Source organism: Oryctolagus cuniculus, chromosome 13 (assembly GCF_964237555.1).
Source record: "Oryctolagus cuniculus chromosome 13, mOryCun1.1, whole genome shotgun sequence".
NCBI lineage: Eukaryota > Metazoa > Chordata > Mammalia > Lagomorpha > Leporidae > Oryctolagus > Oryctolagus cuniculus.
The window spans coordinates 107,428,780-107,447,019 of NC_091444.1; the positions used below are offsets into that span (position 1 = coordinate 107,428,780).

At 54.2% G+C, this 18,240-nt stretch overlaps 1 protein-coding gene across 4 annotated transcripts in view; it reads left to right on the forward strand.

Annotated features, from left to right (window-relative positions):
- Positions 1–37: 37 nt before the first annotated feature.
- CUL2 (cullin 2) overlaps positions 38–18,240 on the forward strand; it is an 85,337-nt gene continuing 67,134 nt past the window's right edge. The window contains exon 1 of one of the 4 annotated variants that reach the window (XM_051833452.2): positions 38–178. The gene's annotated coding sequence lies outside the window, so the exon portion shown is untranslated. Of the gene's footprint in view, positions 179–233; positions 424–4,827; positions 5,570–18,240 lie in introns of those variants that run through there. The other 3 variants (XM_070056153.1, XM_051833453.2, XM_017350716.3) reach the window with 3 other exon arrangements.

Here is an 18,240-nt window from a genome sequence, read left to right on the forward strand (position 1 = left end):
AGCGGAAGAAGGCGGCCGCAGGGCGTGTGTGAGTGTAGGGGGCGAAGCCGGGCGCCCCGGAGGACGCGCGTTCCGCCGATCCCGCCGCCGGCCCGGCCTTCTCCCCACCGCCCCCGGCCCGCCCGGCAGCGGCGGCGGCGGCGGCCTCGGGCTTCGCTGCGTTTCCCGGCCGCGGCAGGTGAGCGGCGGCGCGCGGGCTCCCGGGCTCGGCTCCCCACCCCCGCCCTCGGGCGCCGGTGGCGGCGGCCGGCCGGGGAGGCGGCCTGGGCGCCCAGTAATGGCAGCGCGGTGAGCGGGGGGCGCGAGCTGACAGCCGCCGCCGCCGCCCGCGTCCTCGCCGGGGCTCCGTCCCGCCGGCGGCCCCGGCGCCGCGCCCTGCGTGTGCAGACGGGAGCTGCCGGCGCCGGGACGCCTCCCCTGCCGGTAACCGGGCGGCGGCGGGGAGTTGGGGGCCGGGTGGGGCTCGCGCGGGGAGGGGGCGGCCTGGCCGGGACCGCGGCGCCCGGGCGCGCTGGCCGTGGCGGGGCCTCGGCGGCGGGCCTCGGCCCCCGGAGCGGCGGCCCGGTGCTCCCCGGGAGCGGGAGGCCGGCGTGCGCGCGGCCCGCGCGGCTCCCGGGGGGCGCCTCAGCCGGGGCCTGCTGCCGGGGTCTGGGGGAGAAGCCCCGCGGGTCCGGCCCGCCGCACCTGCTGCTCGCCCCGCGCGGGGACGCGTGCGAGGGGCACGGGCTCGCGTCCGCGGGCTGTGGGGGCTCTTCCCGCGGGCCCGCCCGGCGCAGCGCCCCGACCCCCGACTGCGCAGCGGGCGCGGGGGAGCAGCCTGGAGTCCGTGGAGTGTTTCTGAGGGCACGGACACGAGTGGCTCCGCCTGGCCTCCCCTGCCCCCTCCAGGGCTCCGCAGCCCTCCCGGAGGGGTGCACGGTGACTGCACCCGGGTTCTGAGGTACCCCCACTTTTCCCTTTTCTTTTCAGGTGCTGTTTCTTGGTAGCAACACGTCTGTACCGTGCCTGCACATAATGTGTGAAAAATACCCTTTCTGGTCCTGTTTGAGTATTTAGGGGTTCCCATGCACCCGGAACACCACTCTGCAGGCTCTGGTCACTTTTCATTGCTTTATTAGTGGGAGTAGACTGAATCTCGCTCGCTCGCTCTCTCTCTCTCTATCTCTATATATATATACATTTTTTTTTCTTACCCTTGCCAGTGGGTCGCTAATCAGACATCCTGGACCTAATTTGAAGTGAATTTTGCCTTCAGTACAGGTAACGAAGGTAACACCGGGTTAGTGCTGCTGGGCGATGGGCTCGTTGGGGGTCGTGCGGCAGGCTGGAGGCCGGAGGTGTGCGGCCTCCCGGCTGGGCAGAGTCGGCCTAAGACAGGGTAAGGGCAGCCCCAGGAGTGGAGGAGGAGTGGCCGCAGCCGCTGGGCAGCGGAGGCCTCGCTAAGGGGACGTCTGACCGGGGCCTGAGAAGGACCCTCTGTGCTCCGGGGAGGAGTGGCCCTGGAAACCGCTCCAGGCCGCCGGCCCCCGTGGGAGCCTCAGCAGCATCGGACGGGGACACCCATTTGGGTGCCGGCTGCTCCACTTGTGATCCAGCTCCCTGCTGGTGGCGCCTGGCTGGGCAGCGGTGGATGGCCCAAGTGCTTAGGCCCCGGCACCCACATGGGAGGCCGGAATGGGGTTCCTGACTCCTGGCTTTGGCCTGGCCCAGCCCTGCCTGTTGTGGCCATTGGGGAGTGAACCAACCAGCGCTGGGAGATTCTCTCTCCCCCTCCCTCCCCCTCCCTCCCCCTCCCCCCCTCTCCCTCCCTCTCCCTCCCTCTCTGTCTCTCACTCTGCATTTGGAACAAATGAATAAAAATGTTTAGGTTATAGCCAGAGGGCAGGTCATGTGAGTCCTTATCTCACTGTCAAGGAGTTTGGCTTTTATTGTTAAAGCACACCAAAGACCTGTTGAAACTTTTTATTTTTACTTTTAAGATTTACTGATTTGGGGCTGGCAAAGCTGCCGCCCGCAGTGCTGGTATCTCTCACGGGTGCTGGTTCAAGTCCCGGCTTCTCCACTTGTGACCCAGCTCTCTGCTGTGGCCTGGGAAAGCAGTAGAAGATGGCCCAAGCCCTTGGGCCCCTGCACCCACGTGGGAGACCTGGAAGAAGCTCCTGGCTCCTGGCTTCAGATCAGCACAGCTCCGGTGTTGTGGCCAATTGGAGAGTGAACCAGCAGATGGAAGATCTCTCTCTCTCTCTCTGTAACTCTTTCAAATAAATAAATAAATCTTAAAAAGTTTTACTGATTTATTTGAAAGCAAGAGTTACTGAGAGAGATCTTCCCTCTGCTGATTCACTCCTCAAATGGCCGCACAAGCCAGGGCTGGGCCAGGCCAAAGCTGGGAGCACAGAACCCCTCCAGGGCTCCCACGTGGGTGGCAGGGGCCCAAGCCCTTGGACCATCATCCACTGCCTCCCAGGACACGAACCGGCAGCGCCCATATGGGATGCCGGCCTTGCAAGGGGCTGTTTAACCCGCTGAGCCACAGCGCTGGCCCCAGAGCTTTTTAAAAAGCTAGGCTGACGGGAGATTGGAGAAGGGCAGAGAAGCAGTGGGAAGGGCGTGGCCGGAGAGTGTTGAGAGATTGGCCGCGAAGACGCACTGGACTTGCGGTTTGCAGGAGGGTGCGGTGCGGTGGGGACAGAGGTGGTTTCCGGGTCTTTGGCTTCAGCGGAAGGATGGGGATGCGGGGATGGGGAAGAGCCGAGGGAAGCCGCTTGGTAGGTGGGGTGGAGTTGGAGCGCCTGTGCCGGCCTGGGCCTAGCTGGGCAGGTGGAGGTGAGACGCGGGCAGCTGGAGTCTACTTCGTCCCGCAGAAGTTCTGCAGGCACCAGCTGCAGAGCAGGCGGCGTGCACCCAGTAGTGAGAGACAGACCTGGAGCTCCTGGAGCTGAGTTCTGATGCAGAGAGCGGGGTGGGGCAGGGCCATCAGCATGTGCCTGTGGGAGTGCTTCTGTTTTGAATAAAAGCTGTGTTCTTGTGGCTGAAAGTGTAAACTGTGCACAAGCGTGTGGAGTTCAACTCTGCCTCCACTTGTCCCCGTCAGTCAGTTTTCCTTGGAGCTGGTCAGTGTTGGCTGTTTCTTGGATATTCTTCCAAAGATATATTTTGTGCACCTGTAAGCAAGTAGTGCGTGTATTACTGGCCCCTGTGTCACGTGCTTTGACACCCGGTGGCCTTGTGGAGTCCTAAATAGTATTTAAAACTCATGAGATGGGGTGAGCACAGCCGAAGGGCTGAGGAAAGGAAAGAACCGAGGGACACTGGCGAGGACACCTTCTGGGAGCTTGTGAGTGCAGATGGCGGTTGTCTGCAGAGCTGGTTCCTTTCGGGAGACTTTTAGGGAAGTTTGCACTGCTTCTGCCGTGTCCCCCTTACCTGCCGAGGCCCCGTGCGTCCTGCAATGTGGTGATGAAGAGCAGTGTTTCTGGGTCTGGACTGTTCAGTTCAGTTTCTGTAAATTGATGACAGGGTCATCCCTTAAATCCTAACCTCATGAGTGTGCAAGACGGGCTAGTGTTACCTGCTGGAAAAAGCAGAAATTGGACTGTCACCCTGGGTCGGACAGCACGTCCCTGAGACTTATGTGTGACTGAAGGCTGCTGTCAGCAGGGTGGCCCTAGAGGATGGCTGCGGCGTGTCTGCTGGGCTGGGGCCTGAACAGCCATGTGTCTGTTCCACTGCAGATGGGAGTCGTTTGTGTGGCCGAGGCCGGCGGTGGACTCGCCCCGGACACTGCTTTGTGTGCGGCTTGCCCTGGGGAAGCCTTGCTGGCACTGTTAGCCGTGTGGTTCCTCTGGTCCTCCGGAGTTCTGAGACAGCGAGTGGTGTCTCCAGGTTATGTCAGCTCTGCAAGGACTTTGGCCTGTGATGGAACCCTGTCTTTTTTTGGAGTCTGTTTTCTCTAAGTTGCTTTAATATTGAAGAAGTAAAAACACTGATGTTGTGTTTCCTGCTGAGTTTATAATCCTTCTGTATTGGTTGACATTTTAACTTTGAGTTAGCTATCTTTAGCCAGGTGCTTCTTTTTATATACATATATATAATATAAGTTTTATTTTTGTCTGTTTATTTGGAAGGGAGAGTTAGAGAGGGAGAGACAGAGCGAACTTCCATCTGCTGATTCAACTCCCCAAATGGCCTCAAAGGCTGGGGCTGGACCTGGCGGAAGCCAGGAGCCTGGAGCTCCATGTGGGTCTCCCACTGGGGCCGTCTTCTGCTGCTCTCCCAGGTGCATTCGCAGGGAGCTGGATCAGAAGTGCAGCAGCCAGGACTCGAACCAGCGCTCACATGGGATGCTGACGCTGCACGTGGTGGCTCAACCTGCTGTGCCACGGCACTAGTCCTGGTCAGGTACTTAGTGTGTAAATTGATCCAGCTGTTTTTTGAGATTGTTCCCGATTCAAGAAATGCTTTGTTCAGTGTGATTTTGTTACTTTTAGCGTTACCTTTCTTTTGTTCTGAGAGTAGAGCAAGCAGCTGGTTTCTGAGTCGGAGAAGTAGTCGGTTAGAAAATGCCTGATGGTACTTCCTGCAGCAGTAGACACAGTTACCCCACACTCACGCAGACTACCATGGAAACTGTGTAGTGTCAAGCTCCGTAGCCTGTTCGTGCACTGCTGTATCAGAGGAGTTTCTCTTACATACTCGTAGCGTTGTATGGTGTTACGGGGTCACTGCTGTTACTCAGTCATTGCATGTGGCCTAATTACGTGTGCCAGGATTTTCACTGCTCAGGCTGACCGTGATTTTTCTTTGTCTTATCAGCAGTAAGCTTCTTTTTTTTTTTTTTTTTTTTTTGACAGGCAGAGTGGACAGTGAGAGAGAGAGACAGAGAGAGAAAGGTCTTCCTTTTGCCGCTGGTTCACCCTCCAATGGCCGCCGCTGCAGCCGGCGCACCGCGCTGATCCTGGCAGGAGCCAGGAGCCAGGTGCTTTTCCTGGTCTCCCATGGGGTGCAGGGCCCAAGCACCTGGGCCATCCTCCACTGCACTCCCTGGCCATAGCAGAGAGCTGGCCTGGAAGAGGGGCAACCGGGACAGAATCCGGCGCCCCAACCGGGACTAGAACCCGGTTTGCCGGCGCCGCAAGGTGGAGAGCAGTAAGCTTCTTGAAGGCAGATCTCCATCAGCTGGTAGAGGCTTGGCCTGTGCAGTAAGCGTTGGTCAGGCGTCTCTGAGTCAGGTTTGACTTCATTGTAACCTTCAGTTTCCAAGGTGGAGAGCTCAGACTTGCCCCTCATTGGGCTGCTCCCTGCGTTAGCAGCTCCGTGCGGGGTGGCGTGACCCAGGAGGCGCACGCTGGTCCTAGACCGCATTTCTCCAGTTCTCCACCGATGACCTCTGTCTGTGTCCAGAATCAGGCCAGGGTCAGACGTGGCATCTGTCCTAACAGTTTGTTTCCTTCTTCAGGACCTCCACACTCGTGAGGAGCGTGCTCCGTTGTTTCGTAGGAGGTCTGCGGTTTCCATTTGTCTGGTTTCCTCATTAAACAGAGGCCGTGTGTTTTTGGCAGAAATGATCGTGAGTCCTACTCAGAGCTACCCCCACAGGGTCCAGGGGCCCAGTGTGTCCCAGAGAGGGGACGTGAACCCTCCCCGGGTCAGGTGGCACCTGCCCCACCTCGCCACGTGCAGAGTTAGTGTGTTCTCCCTGTGACTGGTGGGTACGTGGGGGCGCGTCTCTGGAAGCAGACAGATACCCTGCCTGCGCAGGCATCCACCTGCTGATTCCAGCACGCCTGGGTGGGGCCCGCCTGCGGCCGTGGTCACCGTGATGTTCTGCTCCTGGTGATGCTGTGTTTCTCAGCGCCTGCCACGTTTCTTGGCCAGACTGCATCTGTTCGGGACAGGGGTCCTTCCCCGTGCCTCTGTGCCTGCTTAGTGGCTTGCCCTTGTCAGTGCTGACTGTGCACGCGGCTTGTGATCCAGTGCGACCCTCTTTGTCTTGTCGCGCACATTGTTCCAGACTTGGCAGACTTGGCCTCCAGGTTGGCTCTTGCCCTTGTCTTTGTTCCTTTCTTTCTTTAAAAAAAAAAAAAAAAAAAAAAACAATTATTTATTTCTTTCAAAGGCAGAATTACAGAGAGGCAGAGGCAGAGAGGTAGAGAGAGAGAGAGAGGTCTTCCATCTGTTGGTTCACTCCCTCAATGGCTTCATCAGCTGAAGCTGCGCTGATCTGAAGCCAGGAGTTTCTTTGGGTCTCCCACATGGGTGCAGGGGCCCAAGGACTTGGGCCATCCTCCACTGCTTTCCCAGGCCATAGCAGAGAGCTGGATCAGAAGTGGAGCAGCCGGGATTTGAACTGGCACCCATGTGGGATGCTGGCATTGCAGGCGGCGGCTTTACTCAACGCCACAGTGCCAGCTCCGACTCTGTCCTCTTTTCTTTAGGAGAGCACTTCCTGTTTTCTGACATCCTAAGATGGTCTAGGCTGTACTTGTGTTGTTTCCGCCCTCAACTTGGAAGCAGTCACTTGTTCAGGGAGCTTTGTTTCGTTGGAGAATGATTATTGTTACTATTTATTTATTTTTTGAAAGGCAGAGTTAGAGAGCGAGAGACAGAGACACAGAGAGAGAATCTTCCATCCTCTGGTTCACTCCCAAATGGCTGTAACAGCCGAGGCTGACCAGGCCGAAGCCAGGAACCAGGAGCTTCCAGGTCTCCCATGTGGGTGTCAGGGGCTAGAGCACTTGGACCATCCTCTGCTACTTTCCCTAGGTTCGTTAGTAAGGAGCTGGATCGGAAGTGAGCAGCCAGGACTGGAACAGGCTCTCGTATGGGATTTGGGCATTGCAGATGATGGCTTAACCCAGTACGCCACAGTGCTGGCCCTGAGGCGTATGATTATTTAGAAACCGAGGTATGGGTTCCTCGTGTGCTTGCATTACTGGATGTCATTGCTCCCCGGCCCTTCTCAGTGGATGGAGCTGGCATGTGTATGTATATGGTTCCTGGGCACAGAGATAGCGATGCGGGAATCTGAATCTCGTGTGTGTGTGCACGCGTGCATATGCACATGTGTAGTAAAACCATGAGCTTCCACTGGCACCTCTGATTCCAGGCCAGCAGCACAGGGTGGATGCTGACCCTGCCCCTGGACTTGGGTGTGTCATGACTGTTTTTCTGACAGTGGCAGGTAGAGGATACTTTTGCAGTAGTCTCAGTAATCATGTAAGTTATTAATGAGCCATGGGACAAGATCCCCAAGTAGTCCTGATACTTGGGAATTAAAAATTTTTTTAAAAGCTTTTTTTTTTTTTTTTTTTCCACAGGCAGAGTGGACAGTGAGAGAGACAGAGAGAAAGGTCTTCCTTTGCCATTGGTTCACCCTCCAGTGGCTGCCACGGCCGGTGCGCTGCGCTGATCTGAAGGCAGGAGCCAGGTACTTATCCTGGTCTCCCATGGGGTGCAGGGCCCAAGCACCTGAGCCATCCTCCACTGCACTCCCTGGCCACAGCAGAGAGCCAGCCTTGAAGTGGGGCAACCGGGACAGAATCCGGCGCCCCGACCGGGACTAGAACCCAGTGTGCCGGCGCCACAGGCGGAGGATTAGCCTAGTGAGCCGCAGCGTGGGCTGGGAATTAAAATTTTTTTATTTATTTATTTTTTATTTATTTGAGATGTAGAGTTACAGAGAGAGGGCGAGACAGAGACAAAGGTCTTACATCTGCTAGTTCACTCTCCAAATGGCTGAAATGGCTGGAGCTGCACCGATCTGAAGCCAAGGGAGCCAGAAGTTTCCTCCCGGTCTCCCATGGGGGTGCAGGGGCCCAAGCACTTGGGCCATCCTCCACTGTTTTCCCAGGCTGTAGCAGAGAGCTGGATCAGGAGAGGAGCAGCCAGGACTGGAACCGGCACCCATATGGGATGCTGGCGCCACAGGCAGAGGCTTAACCTACTGTGCCACAGTGCCAGTCCCGGGAATTAAAATTTTTTGAAAAGATTATTTATTTATTTGAAAGTCAGAGTTATAGAGGAGTGACAGAGGCAGAGAGAGAGAAAATCTTCCATCTGCTGGTTCACTCCCCAAAGGGCCACAAGGCCAGGGCTGGTCCAGGCTGAAGCCAGGAGCCTGGAACTCTGTCCAGGTCTCCTACATGGGTGGCAAGGATCCAGGCTCTTGAGGTATCACCTGCTGCCTTCCCAGGCACGCTAGCAGGGAGCTGCGTCAGAAGTGGAGCAGCCGGATCTCTAACCAGGCCCACTTGGGATGCCTGTGTCGCAGGTGGAGGCCCCACCCACTGTGCCAACTCACCTGGCCCCTTAGTTCCTTTTCTTAAAACAGTACTTTCTGGATGTGTGATCTAGACCTTAAGTACTTAGAATGAGGACAGTATATATATATATTTATTGTGGTAAAATGTGCATAGCAAAATTTGCCTGTGCACCCATCTTTAGTTGTGTAGCTTAGTGGTGTCACTGCTCTCTCTGTCTTTTTTTTTTTTTTTGACAGGCAGAGTTAGACAGTGAGAGAGAGACAGAGAAAGGTCTTCCTTCCGTTGGTTCACCCCCCCAAATGGCTGCTACGGCCGGCACACGCCATGCCAATCTGAAGCCAGGAGCCAGGTGCTTCTCCTGGTCTCCCATGCGGTGCAGGGCCCAAGCACTTGGGCCATCCTCCACTGCCTTCCTGGGCCACAGCAGAGAGCTGGACTGGAAGAGGAGCAGCCAGGACAGAACCGACGCCCCAACCGGGACTAGAACCCGGGGTGCCAACACCGCAGGCAGAGGATTAGCCTAGTGAGCCGCGGTGCCGGCCATCACTGCTCACTTGACCACACACACACACACATGCCCCCATTTCCCTGCTCTCACCCTCTGTGTTGGTGAATTTCCTGTTCTAGGTACCTCCTGTCAGTAGGGTCATACGGGATTTGTCCGATTGTGTCTGGTTTATTTGGCTTAGTGTGGTGTCTTCACGGCCCACCCATGTTGGAGCATGTATCAGAGCTTCCTGGATGCTGTGTGTCTGTATGTTGTCTGCATGTATGTTGCATGCATGTCTGTGTGTGTGGTATTCCGTGGCACATTGATCTAGTGATGCACACTGGGGTGGTTTTCTCCTTGAAGCTGTCGTGAGCAGTGCTGGAAGGAACATGGCCACACGGCGTCTGTTCCCTGCCCCCAGGTGAACATGGGTGAGCATGTGGGGAGCAGTGCTGGGCTGTGGCCACCGTGGGCCGAGGCCTCGGAGGACCCTTACTCTGTTTTCTGAAGCTGCTGTGCCATTTTTCTTTTCCGCCGGCAGTGCGTCAGGCTTCTGCTTTCTGTTTGTTGAAAGTCAAGGTCGTGCTGCTGGGGTGACGTGGTCTCCCATGTTGAAAGGCAAGGTCGTGCTGCTGGGGTGACGTGGTCTCCCATGTTGAAAGGCAAGGTCATGCTGCTGGGGTGACGTGGTCTCACGGTGTGGTTTTGGTTTGCGTTTCACTAATGACTTGTGATGCTGAGCCTCTTTTCCTGGGCTTCTTGGCTGCTTCTGTATTTTGTTGGGAGAAGGGTGTGTTTAACCTCTGCGCAATTTCAAATTAGGTTGGATTTTTCTTTTGTTGCTGAGTTAAAGGGGTTTGAACTCTGGATATAGTTTTTAAAATATTTGTTTTATTTATTTGAAAGGCAGAGTTATAGAGAAAGAGCGAGAGGGGTCTTCCATTCGTTGTCACTCTACAAATGGCCACAATGACTAGGGCTGGGCAGGCTGAACCCAGGAGCCAGCAGCTTCATCTGGGTCTCCCACATGGGTGCAGGGGCTCAACAACTTGGGCCATTTTCCACTGCTTTCCCAGGCACAGTAGCAGGGAGCTGGATTGCAAGTGGAGTAGCCGGGACACAAACTGGTGCCCATACAGATGCTGGCACTGCAGGCCGTGGCTTAACCCAGTACGACGCAGTGCCACCCCTGAACTCTGGGTGTTAATCCCTTATCAGATATAGGAGGAGTCTGAAAGAGGGAAAATGGAATTAAAGGGACAGATGTTTGATGCAGTTGTTATGTGACTTCTTGGGATATCTGCATCTCATATCAGAGTGCCTGGTTCAAGTCCCCACTTTGCCACTTCTGAGTTAACTTCTTCTTCTTCTTCTTCTTTTTTTTTTTTTTTTTTCTGACAGGCAAAATTAGGCAGTAATAGAGAAAGACAGAAAGAAAGGTCTTCCTTTCCGTTGGTTCACCCCCAAAATGGCCACTACGGCCGGCGTGCTGCCCGATCCGAAGCTAGGAGCCAGGTGCTTCCTCCTGGTCACCTATGCAGGTGCAGGGCCCAAGCACCTGGGCCATCCTCCACTGCCTTCCTGGGCCACAGCAGAGAGCTGGACTGGAAGAGGAGCAACCTGGACTAGAACCCTGGGTGCCGGCACCTCAGGCAGAGGATTAGCTAAGTGAGCCGCAGCACTGGCCATGAGTCAACTTCTTAATGGGGGGCAAACCTGGGAAGCAGCTCATGTTCTGGGGTCCCTGCCACCCCTGTGGGAGACCTGGGTGGAGTTAATGGGCTCTTTGCTGTTGGAGGCATTTGGGGAGTGGGTTAGTGGACGGAGGATCTCAGTCTCTCTTTGCCTTTCAAGTAAAATGAAAATAGAATTTTTTTAAAAGAAAACAGATTTGAAAAAGTAAGTTTTTTTTAAAGGTTTATTTATTTATTTATTTGAAAGTCAGAGTTACACAGAGAAGGAGGCAGAGAGAGAGAGAGAGAGGGAGGAAGAGGAGTCTTTCATCTGCTGGTTCACTCCCCAAATGGCCACAACAGTAGGAGCTGAGCTGATCGGAAGCCAGGAGATTCTTCCAGGTCTCCCATGCAGGTGCAGGGGCCCAAGCACTTGGGTCATCTGCTTTCCCAGGCGACAGCAGAGAGCTGGATTGGAAGTGGAGCAGCTGGAACTCAAACCAGCACCCATAAGGGATACTGCCACTGGCTGGCTTTACCTGCTATCCTGCTATGCCACAGCACCGGCTCAGGTGTTTTTTTTTTTTTTTTTTTAAGATTTATTTTATTTATTTGAAAGCCAGAGTTACACAGAGAGAGGGGAAGAGAGAGAAAGAGATCGATCTTCCACCTGCTTATTGACTCCTTAAATGCCCACAGCAGCCAGGGCTGGGCCAGGCCACAGCCAGGAGCCTGGAACTCCATACACATAATTTTTTTTTTTTTTTACAGCTTACAATGATGTTTTCTTTCTTTTTTTTTTTAAATCCCTCCCTCCCTCCCTCCCTTCCTTTCTCTCTCTCTCTCTCTCTCTCTCTCTCTCTCTCTCTCTCTCCATTTGAAAGTCAGAGTTAACGCAGAGAGAGAGAGAGAGGTCTTCCATCTGCTGGTTCACTTCCCAGTCGGCCAAAACGGGCAGAGCTTAGCCAATCCGGAGCCAGGAGCCAAGAGCCTCCTCTGGGTCTCCCACTTGCAGGGGCCCAAGGACTTGGGCCATCTTCTACTCCTTTCCCAGGCTATAGCAGAGAGCCAGATCAGAAGTGGAGTAGCCGAGACTAGAACTGGCACCCATATGGGATGCCTGCACTGCAGATGGCGGCCCCACCTGCTACGCCACAGGCGCCGGCCCCACACGTAATTTTTTGTATTGTGCATTTTCCATGGACTTTTTGTAGTACCCTCCTATGGGTTGCAACTGTTTCCTTTTGGGATTGGCTTTACTCTGCTGTAGTATCCTTTGGTGAAGTCTAACTCACCTGTTGTTTCTCTCGTTTGTGCTTTCATGTCATATCCGAGAATTATTGCTAAAGTCAAAGTTAAGAACTTTTTCCATTTTCTTAGAGCTTTATATTTTTCTAGAAAATATTTTATTTGAAAGGCAAAGAGAGAGAGAGAAAATCTTCCATCTGCTGGTTTGCTCCCCAAAATGGCCACAACAGCCGGGCTGGGCGAGGCCAAAGCCAGGAACTCATCTGTGTCTCCCTTGTGCATGGCAGGGGTCCAAGGACTTGGGTCATCTTCGGCTGCTTTCCCAGGTGCCTTAGCAGGGATGTGGATCTCAAGTAGAGCGGCCGACACTCCAGCCCATGCTCATATGTGGCTCAATCCACCTGTCGCATGTAGCTCCAAGTTTTACACTTTTATGCTTAGGCCTTTTTTTAAAAAAATATTTACTTGTGTGAAAGGCAGAGTGATAGGGAGGGAGAATCCTAGAGAGGTCTGTCTGAGGATTCACTTCCAAACGCCTGCAGTACCTGCGGAGGCAGGAATGCCGTGAGGTCTCCCGTGTGGGCGGCAGGAGCCGTCTTCCTCTGCCTTGGAGGTGCATCACAGGAAGGCTGCGGCTCTGAAAGGGGCGTGGGCCCTCCGAGCTGCAGCTTAGCCCGCCGAGCCACAGCGCGGCACCGCAGAGCGATCCACTTTGCGTTAACGTGCGTGCAGCGTAAGGTCAGATAGTGTAGTACACTTCGCGTGGATTCCAGGAGGTCGCTTTACATTGCCGTTTGCACATAGATATTCCCAACTTCGGCCAGCTTGTAGAGAGCCACAAGTCAGACGTAGGGGCTGCTTGAGGAGGACGGAGGACATCGTGCAGTCTCCCAAGAAGTCGGTTGCCTTGCTTCCTGCCTCAGACAGAAATGTCGCGTGAGCTGCCTGTCAGTAGGTCTTGTTTTAGTACGACATGAGAAGCGGGGCCTCAAATTTCAGCAGCAGTCCAGGCTGGTCTTCAGCAGCGTCGGACGTGTGGATGGGAAAGTAAAGTTAGCGCGGAGGTCAGGTGGTACTGTCTCAGCCTGGCATCGTCGAGCAGGCCTGCCCTGTCTAGGGTGCTGTCTTTTTCCACTGTTCCTGTGTTGTCCAGATGGACAGACACCGCAGCAGCTTGCCCAGGATTGCCATGTCACTGACAGCCCATTTGGAGTACTAGTCTCTTTTCTTAAAAATTAGTTTATCAAGTGCCAGCGCTGTGGCGAAGCAGATAAAGCTGACGTGTTCAGTGCCAGCATCCCACGTGGGTGCCAGTTTGTGTCCTGGCTGCTCCACTTCTGATCCAGCTCTCTGCTATGGCCTGGGAAAGCAGTGGAAGATGGCCCAAGTCCTTGGGCCCCTGCACCCGCGTGGGAAGACCTGTGGGAAGCCAGGAAGCTCCTGGCTTCGGATCGGCACAGCTCCGGCTGTTGCGGTCATCTGGGGAGTGAACCAGCGGATGGAAGACCTCTCTCTCTCTCTCTCTCTGTAACTCTGACTTTTAAATAAATAAATAAATAAATCTTTTAAAAATGAGTTTATTTTGAAAGGCAATGAGAGAGACCAGTGGAGAGAGTTCTTCCATTCACCCCCCACGTGTCTGCAACAGCTGGGGCCGGGCCAGGTGAAGCCAGGAAAGCAAACTCCATACGCAGGTGTTTGAGTCCTCCTCTGTTGACTCCTGGGTGCACACAGCAGGAAGCTGGCTGGGAAGCGGAGGGCCTGGGACTTCAGCCAGGCGCTGGATGTGGCATGCGGGGGTTTCAGGCAGAGTCCTAACCGCTCAACCCAGTGCCGCTCCTCGACTCACAATCTTCATGGGTGAGAGGAGTGATTTTTTTCCTTATGTTTTGGGCGTGACTTTGATTTCCCAGAGGCTGCCCTGTGCACCTGCTTCCTCTGGACCAGCTTGGTTCTGGGTGCTAATGCACACGCAGTAGAGGGCGGTAGTCTGAGCTTTGTGCGGTCCACGCTCCTGGTGGGCTGCAGAAGTCAGTCTGTTTATCTTTAAGATGGGGCGAGTAAGAGTGGCCGTCTTTGGGTTATTAGAAGTGAATGAGATGATGTGTTTCTGAAATACACCTGGTAGCGGGTGCTGCTGCCCTGCAATTGGTCACCGCAGCGTGCATCCCGGGAATGTCAGGTTGTTTTTATAGCTTGCTGTGTGGATTGCTTTTATCCTTTACCTTACGGGACACTTCGGTGGAGGAAGGGGTTGTTGGTGGCTCTGTCTCTTCAGAAAGCTGTCTCTGGGACCGCACAGGAGTCAGCAAAGTTGCTGGCAGGATGATCGACGTGTCTCTGTGTGTGTCTCCCTAGAGCAGGGTGGGGACTTGGGCAGGAGTTCCTGTTTTATATGGACACCTAGATCACTCCATCTGGAACAAAGAGCCAGTTGATGAGGGCTGGACGCTGGGTCCCAGTCGGTGGAGGGGGACACAAGGAACGGGGCAGCGTGTGACTGCTCTCCCAGGTCCCAGAGACGCCCCAGCCCACACTACGGTGGCAGGGAAACCTTGGCAGATGAGGCCAAGGAGGTTACTCCTAAGCTTAGCATTTTAGCCTGTGCTTGTGAGAAAGGTTTAAATCCAAGGTTTTAAAGTAAACCTGTGGCATTCATTACCTTTAGTAAAAGAGTGAGGTAGTGCTGAGAGGTTGCCTGTGGTGACTCTGTTAATGTCTGCACAGAAGGTTAGCCTGGAGGAAGTGTGCTATTGAGGTTTCGGTCTTTGGTGAGCAGGGGACGGCTGCAGCTCTGTCTCGCATGCTTGCCAGGTGGGCAAGCAGTCTAACTCACCTGAAAGCCAGGACACATGCCTATGAATAGATGGTTTTGTTTTTTTAGGACCAGTTGGTTCCTTAAACTTCTTGCCTAGATTATTTCTCTAAAAAGCGAGCAAGTGGGGTAGACCCATCACCCGCAGCACCAGCATCCCATGTCAGAGCCGGCTGGATTCCCAGCTGCTCTGCTGTGTTCCGGCTCCCTGCCATTGCTCCTGGCGGCCTGAGTGCTTGGGTCCCTGCCACCCACCTGGAAGACCAGGGTGGCACTCCTGGCTCCTGGCTTCTACCTGGCCTAGGCCATGCTGTTGCAGCCATTTGGGGCGTGAACCAGCAGATGGAAACTCTCTGTCTCTGTCTCTGTCTCTCCCTCCCTCCCTCTCTGTCCGTCTTCCTTTCAAACAAATAAATAAATAAATATTTTTAAAAGCAGAAAAAGTGAGAAAGCAAGTAGAAACTTGTGAAAGTGTTCTGTCTTTACAGACCCGATGGGGAGTACAAAGTTCACTGAGGAGAGAAGGATCTTTTATTCTGGCAAACTGAATTTTTTGGAAGCAAAATATTTTTTTTTATTTCTTTTTTTTTTATTTTTTTAAAAAAATATTTTATTTGAAATGCCAAGTTACAGAGAGAGAGAGAGTCTTATATCTGCTGGTTCACTCCTCAGATGGCCGCAATGGCCAGAGCTGCGCTGATCCAAAACCAGGAGCCAGGAGCTTCTTCTAGGTCTCCCACATGGGCAGGGGCCCAAGGACCTGGGCCATCTTCTACTGCTTTCCCAGGCCATAGCAGAGAGCTGGATTGGAAGAAGAGCAGCTGGGACTCGAACCGGCGCCCATATAGGATGCCAGCACTTCAGGCAATGGCTTTACCTGCTATGCCACAGCTCCAACCCCAAAGGTTTTTTTTGTTTTTGTTTTTGTTTTATTTTTATTTTTTAAAAAATATTTATTTATTTATTTGAAAGGCAGAGTTACAGAGTGGTAGAGGCGGGGTTGCAGTGGGGGGGTCGTCCATCCGCTGGTTCTCTCCCTCAGATGGCCGCAACAGCCAGAACTGCACCAGTCTGAAGCCAGGAGCCAGGAACTTCTTCCAGGTCTCCCACGTGGGTGCAGGGGCCCAAAGACTTGGGCCATCTTCTACTACTTTCCCAGGCCGTAGCAGAGAGCTGGATCAGAATGGAACAGCCAGGACTAGAACTGGTGCCCATATGGGATGCCAGCACTGCAGGCAGTAGCCTTACCTGCTGTGCCACAGTGCTGCCCTCCCAAAGTTTTTTATTTCTTCCCCTAAAATATTACTCACTGTGGGATAAATACATTCCCTATTCCCACTGTCACTCCTGCCTTTGAGACTTAAAGGTTTTCCACCTTCATAGTTTGAGGGTTCTTCAAAAATTCATGGAAAATGTGTATTATGAAAGAGCTATTTATGGATTTCAAAATTTTTTGTATCAAAGTGAACTTAATATTTTAGTTGCATTTTTTACGAACTCTTGAAATCCCTATATGCAGTAAGCATACAGTAGTTGCGTGAGTCTGCTCTCCCTTTGCATCATGCCGTTGCAGACCAAGCGTGGGGTTCCGGGCCACCAGCACTGTGCTCAGTTTGTGGCTGGTGTCGTGGTGCAGTGGGCTGAGCCACCTGCAGCACTGGCGTTCTGTGTCAGAACACAGGTCTGAGTCCCGACTGCTCTGCTTCTGATGCGGCTCCCTGCTGTGCGGAAGTGGGCCAAAGTGTCTGGGCGCCTGCCACCCACGTGGGAGACCCAGGGCAGAGCTGAGTGCTTGCAGTGGAGACTGGATGGCACTCAGAGCCTACAGTAGGGGTCATCTCTTGCTTTACACACAGTGTTTTGGCCCCTGATGTTATCTTTTGGATCGTCCCTATCCTTTTTTCTTTGTAAAGACTTATTTATGTATTTGAAAGGCAGGGTTAGAGAGAGGGGAGACAGAGAGAGAGAGAGAGAGAGAGAGAGAGAGAGAGAGAGATCTTCCATGTGCTGGTTCACTCCCCAGGTGACCGTGATAGGGCAGCTGGGCCAGGACAAAGCCAGGAGCCTGGAACTCCATCCTTGTCTCCCACGTGGGTGCAGGGGCCCAGACACTTGGCCATCTTCTGCTGCTTCCCAAGGCACATTAGCAGAGAGCTGGATCGGAAGTGGTGCATCTGGGACTTAAACCAGCACTCACACGGGATGCTGGCATCTCAGGCAGTGGTGCTTTGTGTGCCTGTGGCCGTCTGGGCAGGTTGCCTTAAAGGCCACAGCTGCTGGGGCCGGCCCCGGCCTAGCGGTTAGGGTGCCTGCGTAGCCCATTGAGTGCCTGGGTTCAGTGTCCAGCTCTGGCCCTGATTCTCACCTCCTGCCATTGTAGACTCTGGGAGGTAGCAGGGCCGGCTCAAGCAGTTGAGTCCCTGCCTCCTGTGTGGGGGACCTGGATTCAGTTCCCAGCGTTGTCCTCTCCCCTCTCCCCTCTCCCCTCTCCCCTCTCCCCTCTCCCCTCTCCCCTCTCCCCTCTCCCCTTTTTGAATGAATAAACTGATTAATTAAGAGATCCCAGCTGCTGTCCTGAGTGGTTGTTGAGAATCCTGCGCTGGAGCCCCTGCTGGGACCCAGGTTCCCTTGGTTCGCTCTGTCCCCTTGCTCTGCCCGGGGACCCATCCTGGAGAGTTCTGTGGGAGAGGAAGTACTGAAAACCACTGCTGAGGGCAGGTTCTGGGGCAGTGGTCGCGTGCCCTCAGGGTCTGCTCTCTGTCACCTGCCGTCTTCGCTTTGACGGGTGGGACATGTGAGGGTGCTCGAGTTCACAGTCTGCAGAGGTCGGGTCTTCTGCTGGACACTGTCGCATCTTTTGTGTGTGCCCACTCTTCCACAGCGCCCACATGGCTGCTGTGTTGCTGGCTTTTAAAAGCGAATGTGCAGGTAGTCAGTAGGCCTTTTAATAGTGTTCTCCGCTTCTGGGATTTTTTTCCTTTGAAAATTATCCCCTCTCATTCTCATTTTTCATTTGATTTATTTTAAAATTTTGAATTAATTTTCATTTCAGTTGAAAGAGTGAGAGAGAGAGTGCCCCCGCCCGCTGTCTCAGCCTCTAAATGCCTCCGGCGGCTGGGGCTGGGCCAGGCTGAAGCCAGAAGCTGGGATCTCAGTCTGGGTCTCCAGCGGTGTGACAGGGACCCAGCGACTGCTGCCCCCAAGGGTGTGCACTCACAAGGAGCTGGATGCAGAGCAGGGGAACTCTGATATGGGATGTGGGCATCCTCAGTAGCAATTTTATTTTATTTTTATTACGATTTTTTTTTTTTGACAGGCAGAGTGGACAGTGAGAGAGAGAGAGACAGAGAGAAAGGTCTTCCTTTGCCGTTGGTTCACCCTCCAATGGCTGCTGCGGCTGGCGCACCATGCCGATCTGAAGCCAGGTGCTTCTCCTGGTCTCCCATGGGGTGCAGGGCCCAAGCACTTGGACCATCCTCTACTGCACTCCCGGGCCACAGCAGAGAGCTGGCCTGGAAGAGGAGCAACCAGGACAGAATCTGGTGCCCTGACTGGGACTAGAACCTGGGGTACCGGCGCCACAGGCGGAGGATTAGCCTAGTGAGCCGCGGCACCAGCGAAGATTTATTTGTTTGAGAAGCAGAGTTACAGACAGAGAGAGGGATAGACAGAGAGAGAGGTCTCCCATCTGCTGGTTCACTCCTCAAAGGCTGCAGTGGCTGGAGCTGGGCTGATCCAAAGCCAGGAGCC